This window comes from Chenopodium album, chromosome 18, assembly GCF_948465745.1.
Source record: "Chenopodium album chromosome 18, dcCheAlbu1.1, whole genome shotgun sequence".
NCBI lineage: Eukaryota > Viridiplantae > Streptophyta > Magnoliopsida > Caryophyllales > Amaranthaceae > Chenopodium > Chenopodium album.
The window spans coordinates 9,463,787-9,472,000 of record NC_137851.1 but is presented as its reverse complement, the minus strand read 5'-3'; the positions used below and the strand labels follow the sequence as shown (position 1 = coordinate 9,472,000).

At 32.6% G+C, this 8,214-nt stretch overlaps 1 pseudogene; it reads right to left on the bottom strand.

Moving 5' to 3' along the window:
- Positions 1-1,494: 1,494 nt before the first annotated feature.
- Positions 1,495-5,103, bottom strand: LOC145591755 (wall-associated receptor kinase 5 pseudogene; annotated as a pseudogene).
- Positions 5,104-8,214: the final 3,111 nt, after the last annotated feature.

The window sequence follows — 8,214 nt, the reverse complement described above, 5'->3', positions numbered from 1 at the left end:
CTTGAAGAAGGTAAATCCTTGAAATCTCATCTTGATGAGTTTGATTCTATAGTTATGGACTTGCATAATATAGATGTTACTTTAGATGATGAAGATTTAGCTATACGTTTGTTGTGTTCATTGCCTCCCGATTATAAGCATTTTAGAGAGACGGTTTTGTATGGTAGAGATGAATTGTCACTTGAGGATGTTAGGAGTGCGTTGTTGCAAAGGGAGTTAATTGAAAATCAATTAACTAGAAATGATGACCTTGTTCATGGTGGTGAAGGTCTTGTTGCGAGAGGTAGACCAAAGGAGAGGAACAATTTCGGTGCTAAATCCCCAAATTGAGTGAAACACAATTAGAGCTAGGGTTTCTTGTTCTTGAAATCCTTGTGCTTTAGAGTGGAAATTAGTGAGAGATTACTCTTGTAAACACTAATTGAAATCAATACAAACATTCTCCTTGTTCTTGGGTGGGTTTTATAGTCTTCAAGTAATTGCTTGAAGGATTTTCCCACCTTCCAATTTTTTGTCTCTTTTACTATCAAATTTCCTTATTGTTTTTGCTAATTACTTTAATTATCAACCATTTGCTCTAACACACTAGCATATATACATTCAATACCAATAATTCACCGAGACATCAAATCTTCAAACGTCTTACTAGATGATAGTCATACACCAAAAATATCCGACTTTGGTGCTTCACGATTGATTCCGTTAAATCACACCCATTTATCCACCGTGGTCCAAGGTACACTAGGATATCTAGACCCAGAGTACTTTTTTTCAAGCCAATTAACCGAGAAAAGTGATGTTTATAGTTTTGGTGTTGTTTTCGCTGAACTCTTAACAAGGACAAGGCCTCTTTTACCGGGGAGGCAAATGGACCAAAATTGCAATTTGGCTGCATACTTTATACAATCAATACAAGAAGACAAATTATTCGACATTCTGGACTCTCAATTGATTGTGGAAGCAACTCAAGAGAAGCTTATCTTCATTGCAAATCTTGTGCAACGATGCTTAAGTGTTAAGGGTGATGATAGGCCAACAATGAAGGAAGTCGCACTTGATCTAGAAGAATTATGTAAGCAACCAACGAACTTGTCTCCAATTGAACGAGAAATGTAATGGCAATATACATGATTACATAACAGGAGAATTAATTGTGTAATCATCAATTACTATTAATATTTTTTTTTTTTTTTTAGGACTATAAATTAATTTTCTTTTAATTTGGTTGTTCTTGACATGTTCTCAAGGTGTCTGATTCTTCACATTTTTCCTAAGGTGTCTTCAAATCAAATGTGATATCAAACTAAGATCGATCTTGCTGAATTTGTGGCGGCCAAAATTTCTGATTCAAAAAATTAAGACACCTTGTTTGAGTAACAAACAACAAAACAATGTAACTTGAATTAAAAAACATGTAAACTCACTATACAGTTCCATAATAAATATCTTTCATTCTTACAATGATGACTTTGCAATGATTCATACGTTAATTGATCATTGTTTTTCAGGCATAGTCATGGTGTCATGCTTGGCTAGGCTATTGCTCGGGGCCGAGTACATTGTTTGCCTCCATAAGTCTCCTAGTTCCATCGCCACTTCCTTCATTTTTGGCCTCAAAGCACCCTCAACACTTAAGCATCGTTGTACAAGATTTGCCGTTGAGATAAGTTGTTCTTGAGTTGCTTCCGTAACCAATTGAGAATCCAAAATATTGAACAAATTATCTTGCTGCATAGAGTTGACAAAGTATGTTGCCAAATTTTGATTATGTTCTTCAGTTTGCCTCTCTAACAAAAGTGGCCTTGTCCTCGTTAAGAGTTCAGCAATGACTACGCCAAAGCTATAAACATCACTTTTTTCGGTCAATTGACTTGAAAAAAAGTACTCTGGATCGAGATATCCTAGTGTACCTTGTACCACGGTTGACAAATGGGTCTCATTCAATGGAATTAACCTTGAAGCTCCAAAGTCAGATATCTTTGCTGCATAACTATCGTCTAGTAATATATTCGAGGACTTAATGTCTCGATGAATTATTGGTAAGGAATGTATGTATGCCAAAGCATTAGCCGAGTCCATGGCAATTCGCAAACAATTGCTCCAACAATACCAAGAAGGTCTCTCTTGATTATGTAAATGATCATGTAGTGTGCCATTGGAGATAAACTCGTAAACCAACAATGGGACTTCAACCTCCAAACAACATCCTAAAAGTCGTACCACATTAGGGTGTCTTATTCGTGCAAGAAGGATCAACTCGTTAATAAATTGGTCAATTTGATTCTCATCTACGAATTTTGATTTCTTCACTGCTACAATTTGATTATTCGGTAAAAATCCCTTGTAAACCGTACCATAACCACCTCGACCAACAATTTGTTCGTCCTTAAAGTTCTTGGTGGCTACCTTCAACTCGTCAATGGTAAATACCTTTACTTGGTCCATGTCTACTTGGTTTTCGTTGGTAATTCGTTGTTTCAATAGCAAACCCCCGTTTCTTTGAAAGAACTGATTTTTCATATTAATAATCTTTCTTTTTCTTCTTGTCAAGTATAGCCAACTTGCTACAATGAGTAAAATTAAGGACCCAAAGCTAACACCTGTAATAAGGAGTAGCAAATTAAGTACAGAAATAATCGATAAATCAAATAACATTAGGAAAGTTGGTAGCTAGCTAGCAACTTTAAGTTAGATTTAAGGTTGTCTAAATCCATAACTACATACATTTGGCATTAAATAACATGTACCATTCTAAGGATACATAGTACCATTACTAATAGATCATGACGTACTAATCAATCTTTTGTACCATTTTTACAGATAATTAGGGCTTGTTCTGATTTACAGAACTTAGATGAACTGAACTAAACTGAATAGAGCTGAAATGAATTGTTTATGAGAGAAGAAAATTAGGAGTTGAACTAAACTGAATTGAAATTTAGCTGAAGAGAACAGACCCTTAATACCCTTACTAGCTACTCGTTAGTACTTTTAGACTGCCTTTTGATAAATATGATCGTACCAACATGTAATCTAAAAGTCCCCAACCAGATACCTTCAGAATATGGTGCCTGTAATTTTTATAATGACTTGAGCAATTACTAATCGACTTCCTCTATAAGAACTTAAAATCAAATGTAATCGCTCTTGATTAATTACCATTTTGATGATTAATCTTATTGGATGATATGGATAATTTTTAGGAAATAAAGACACTTAAAAAAATCCAATAACTGTAGGAATTCATGAAGAGTGTGAAAATGGCGGAGCAGACATATTTAGATGAACATTTTGTTTCTTCATGCTAATTTTAACTTATTTGAACTTATTATTTATTCAATAGGTCGATTAAAAAAATAAAGAATAACCTATACTTTATAAAACATTCCCACCGTTCATATAATTTGTAGTGTTTAGTGGCCAAGAAAATTCTTTAAAAAAAAAATAAAAAAATTACCCAAGGCAACTTGCAAAGTAGGAAATTGTCGTTGGCAGCCTGTCCCTTGTTTTTTACCATCGCCGGTATATCCCGATGGGCAAGAACACTTGTAGCTTCCTATAGTATTTTTGCATCTCATGGTGCATGGACTTTTATCAATATCTATGCATTCATCAAAATCTGCGAAAAAAAAAAAAAAAAAAAACTATGACATGATTTATACTCGTATCAGACTATTATTATACTCGTATCAGACTATCAGGTATCACTTGTGTTTTTTTTAGATGTATTGTTTTTTTTAGGAAATTTCTTTTAGTTGACACGTTTCTTCTTTTGATAAGTTTTTAAGTTTTTTAATGTAAATTTCCTATTATTCTTACTTATCAACTTTAGATTAATTTATACTTCGATTGGTAGGAGATACTTTGTCAATTTAACATCTCTTGACTAACCTCTTTAAAAAGGGTGCCTAAATAAAGTGTGTCAGCTAATAAGAAACATATAAGTCATACTGTATTATATATATTAGAACCCTTAATATTTGAAATAATATTGCAATAGTTTGACTTTTACAATACATTTGTCAATACAATTTTGATCTTATTATCTTTAATTATATTACCTACACTCTTTGAACATATCTGCATGTTGCCTTATTTCCTATGATAACATTAGTTGATGGTAACGTTTACATGTCAAAAAAAATCGAAGTTTTTTTAGTTGATTCATTCTGACTTGGCAGAGTTGGCACATTCAGTAACGTGCAACTATGGCCCTTAATACTATTGGATGTTTAATGTAAAAATATTACTCCGTACAAACATATATTAAAAATAACTGTCGAGATGACTCTAATGAGATCTAACATAACTGTGTTTATTGTAATGTGTAGATGGGGTAAAGATGGCATATTAGTTTTGGTAAGAAAGTCTCAATATTAAATGTTTGGGATTAGTCTTAATGCCACTTTCAATTTATCATTTTTTATTCAATTTTTATAAGGCTAATTAAAGATACTAATGTTTGAAGTGGCGCATTAACAAATGTAAAAGTCAAAATGGTATAATTATCTCTTCTCTAAACAAAAAAAGTACTTAAGATAACATACCTGAGCACCCCGAACTAAGGTAAGGGTTACCTTCATAACCTGGAAGACATTTGCAACGATACCCTCCAATGCCACTATCGTCGGCATTGACACAACTAGTGTTCCCCTTACATTCATAAGTGTCACGATCACGTCGAGCATTAGCGCACGTAACATTAGATATGACCCAATCTAGAACCAAAGGAGCGTCATACATTGTTCTGTTGATAAAATTTGGGTCATCAAGATCTGGAAGCCCGCGAAATTTGAAACTTTCATGGTCTGCCACAAATGAATATCCACAAGGGTTATAAGACGAAATATTCGTATGATTACTATTAAACTCAGACATTTGATAAGATCTTATTCCGTTGGGTATTGTGGATTGACAACACCCTATGCCATTGCATTCGCCTGCTACGACATCCTTGGCACCGGTGCTGCACTTGGTTCTGCATGATTTACCTCCATCGCCGGAGATTATGAAGAAGGAAGGATCGTTGGTTATTGACCCAGACACAGTAAAGTAGTCGTTGCACCCCACAACGAAGAATTTGTTAGCTGTGCCTATATCCATTGACAAATGTATGTGAGAAATATGTATTCACAAATCTATCTATATTATCTATTAAAAACGTTTCTAAAACCGTTTATGTTTCACATCATTCCCTTCTTAACAAGCATTGTGGCATGTCATCTATCACTAAACAAGTATTGTGCCACATCATCACTAAACAACACATCATTATCACTTTAACAAAGCTTTACTACCATTATTTGATAGATTAATATAAAAAAACTTATTATGGTTTCGAACACTAAACCTTAGGAAAATAAAATCAAACTCCTTATCATCTTAGACAATAATAAATTATGTCATCTTCACAAATAAATACTCCCTCCGTTTTTAAACACTTGCTCAACTTTTCTTTTCTGACCGTTTTTAAATATTTGCTCCATTTCCTTATTTGGAAATCTTTTACAATATTTACTTCATTTTTTCTCTCCTAATGGACCCAACATAAATCATACTTCCTCTGTTCTTTTTTACTTGACCCGCTTTGACTTTTACACTATTCATCACCCCTTCTTTGACCGTCTTTTGTGAATAATATGTGAGAAAAAACACATTCATGTAGGATCATTTTGAATTCATCTCAATAAATACTATCATAGTATATAAATTTTATAAATTTTGCTTATGTAGAATTAAAGTTATTGATCGTTAAACTTTTGCATTGGCAAGCGTGATAAAAGAAACAGGTCAAGTAAAAAAGAACAGATGAAGTATTTTATTAGTTTCATATTCCCTCTCCTCCAATTCTCTCAACTACTTTTGCTTTTTACAATTCTTATTCTTCTTCCTACCCTCTACCTTCATATTTTATTACTTTATCCAATTTCTCCTAAAACTCCGCGCATGGAGATACGGAGCAAGTATTTAAAAAAGGAGGGAGTGTTGGAACTAAGAGTCTGTTCACATTTACTGAAATGAGCTGAACTGAATTAAACTAATTGGAGCTGAACTGAACTGAATTGAGTGGAGCTGAATTGAACTGAACTGAATATTTTATGAGCGAAGGAAATTAAGAGCTGAACGGAACTGAACTGATTGGAGCTGAACTGAACTGAACTAAACTAAACTAAAATTAAGTAAATGTGAACAGGCCCTAAGAATGCAAATATATGAATAAAATGTTATAAACAAAGCTACTGCATTTATGAGCAAATAATAACGTACATCGAAGGCCTTTATATAAGCTAAAGTCTAATACTAATAATGCTAATTTTAAGCTAACAACTTACTAACTAGTGTCAAAAATATAGGAAACATGGGTAAGTAGTGGAGTTATATTAGTCATCACTGCATTAGTGCACATAAATAACGATAATAATAACAATAACAATAATAATTAATAATTGGAATTTTTTTGTGATCAACTACCTTTAAACTCAAGATTTAACTACCTTATAAAGTATAAAATATTGTAATTGACTACCTTCCACCAAAATGACACATTTGACTTTTATTTTCCGACGTTGACCATGTCACGTGAGGGTCACGTGACCCTTTAATGACTTAATTCCCCCCCTCCACAAATTTTCCAGCTTTACACCAATTCAGACCATATAATTATCAAAGTGGTTGCAAATAAACAATATAAAATATGATTAGTTGTATTGTTAATGAAAAGAGTTGGTATAAAGCGGGAAAATTTGGGGGAAAGGGGGGAAATTAAGTCATTAAAGGGTCATGTGCCCCTCACGTGACATGGTCAACACCGGAAAATAAAAGTCAAATGTGTTATTCCGGTGGGAGGTAGTCAATTACAACATTTTATACTTTATAAGGTAGTTAATTACAACATTTTGTTTTTAAAGTAGTTTTTCGCAAAATTCGAAGTTTTAAAGGTAGTTTTTCAAAAAAAAAAAAAAAAAAAAAAAAAAAAAAAAAAAAAATATGAGAGATGGAGAGAGAATCAATCTGTATATTTTTATTCCATATGATTAGGTATATATATACATACAATATAATTAGGGTTTGGTTGGATAAGAATATAAACCCTAGATCTAGATTGTTCTTGAATGATAAAAGGGAGGATAATGGATATCCACAAATATTTCATAACACTCCCCCTTGGATGTCCATTATCGAAGATTGTGCCTCATTAAAACCTTATTAGGAAAAACCCTGTGGGATAAAAACCTAATGAAGGAAAAAGAGTACAACATTCTTCGTAATACGCTCAAAATGCTGCCTCGTTAAAAACCTTAACAGGAAAACCCAATATGGGACAAAAACCATGGTTAAGGGAAAAAGAGTGCATCGCGTAATTTCTCCCCCTAATAAATACATAACTTGAGATCTTCTAATGCTATAAATCCAATATAGTTGAGAGTCTTCTTACATGACACAGAATAGTATCATTCCTTGATTTTTGATCCTCCCAAATCTTCAAATCTTTACGTGAACAAGTGAGTCTTCATATCACCAAACCTATAACAATAATACATGTGTTTGTCCACATTTCATTCGAAATATCTGTTTAAAGTTGCCTTAACCATTAAACTTATGCCTTCTTCTGGAGGCCGTGAATAATAGAAATTGATGATCATTATTATTTGATTAAACATTCCTTAATAATAATATGGCAACACATAATATTATTAATGTTGATTTTTCAATCTTGTATGAAATATTAATATAACACATGTAATTATATACATTGATCATGGTTCTTCTGGTCCATGATAAAACAGTCTCACGCATTAGTATCTTGTTGATTCTTTATAATATTTATAATTGACACGATAGTTCTATTTCATATACAAATAGTAATTCCCAACTAATTACTAACACTTATATGTTCAAACTTCAGGTTGAGATGTCAATGATTTAGTCACATAGACTAAAAGTTTAATAATAATTACAATATCCAAAATATAAATTTTGTAGGGCTGGATATATAAATGCGTCATACATAAGTTCTTCAGAAACTTTTCTTCTTACATGATTCATAACATGCAATTAAATCGGCGTCATCAATAATTTCATCACAATTATAAACCTATTGGAATATAAATATCTCTTTCTCATTTTCCATCAAAGTTGTAAATGTCTTACTGTAATTTGAATAAATGAACATTGATAAACACCACAATTATTGTATAGAAAGTTATGCATGCA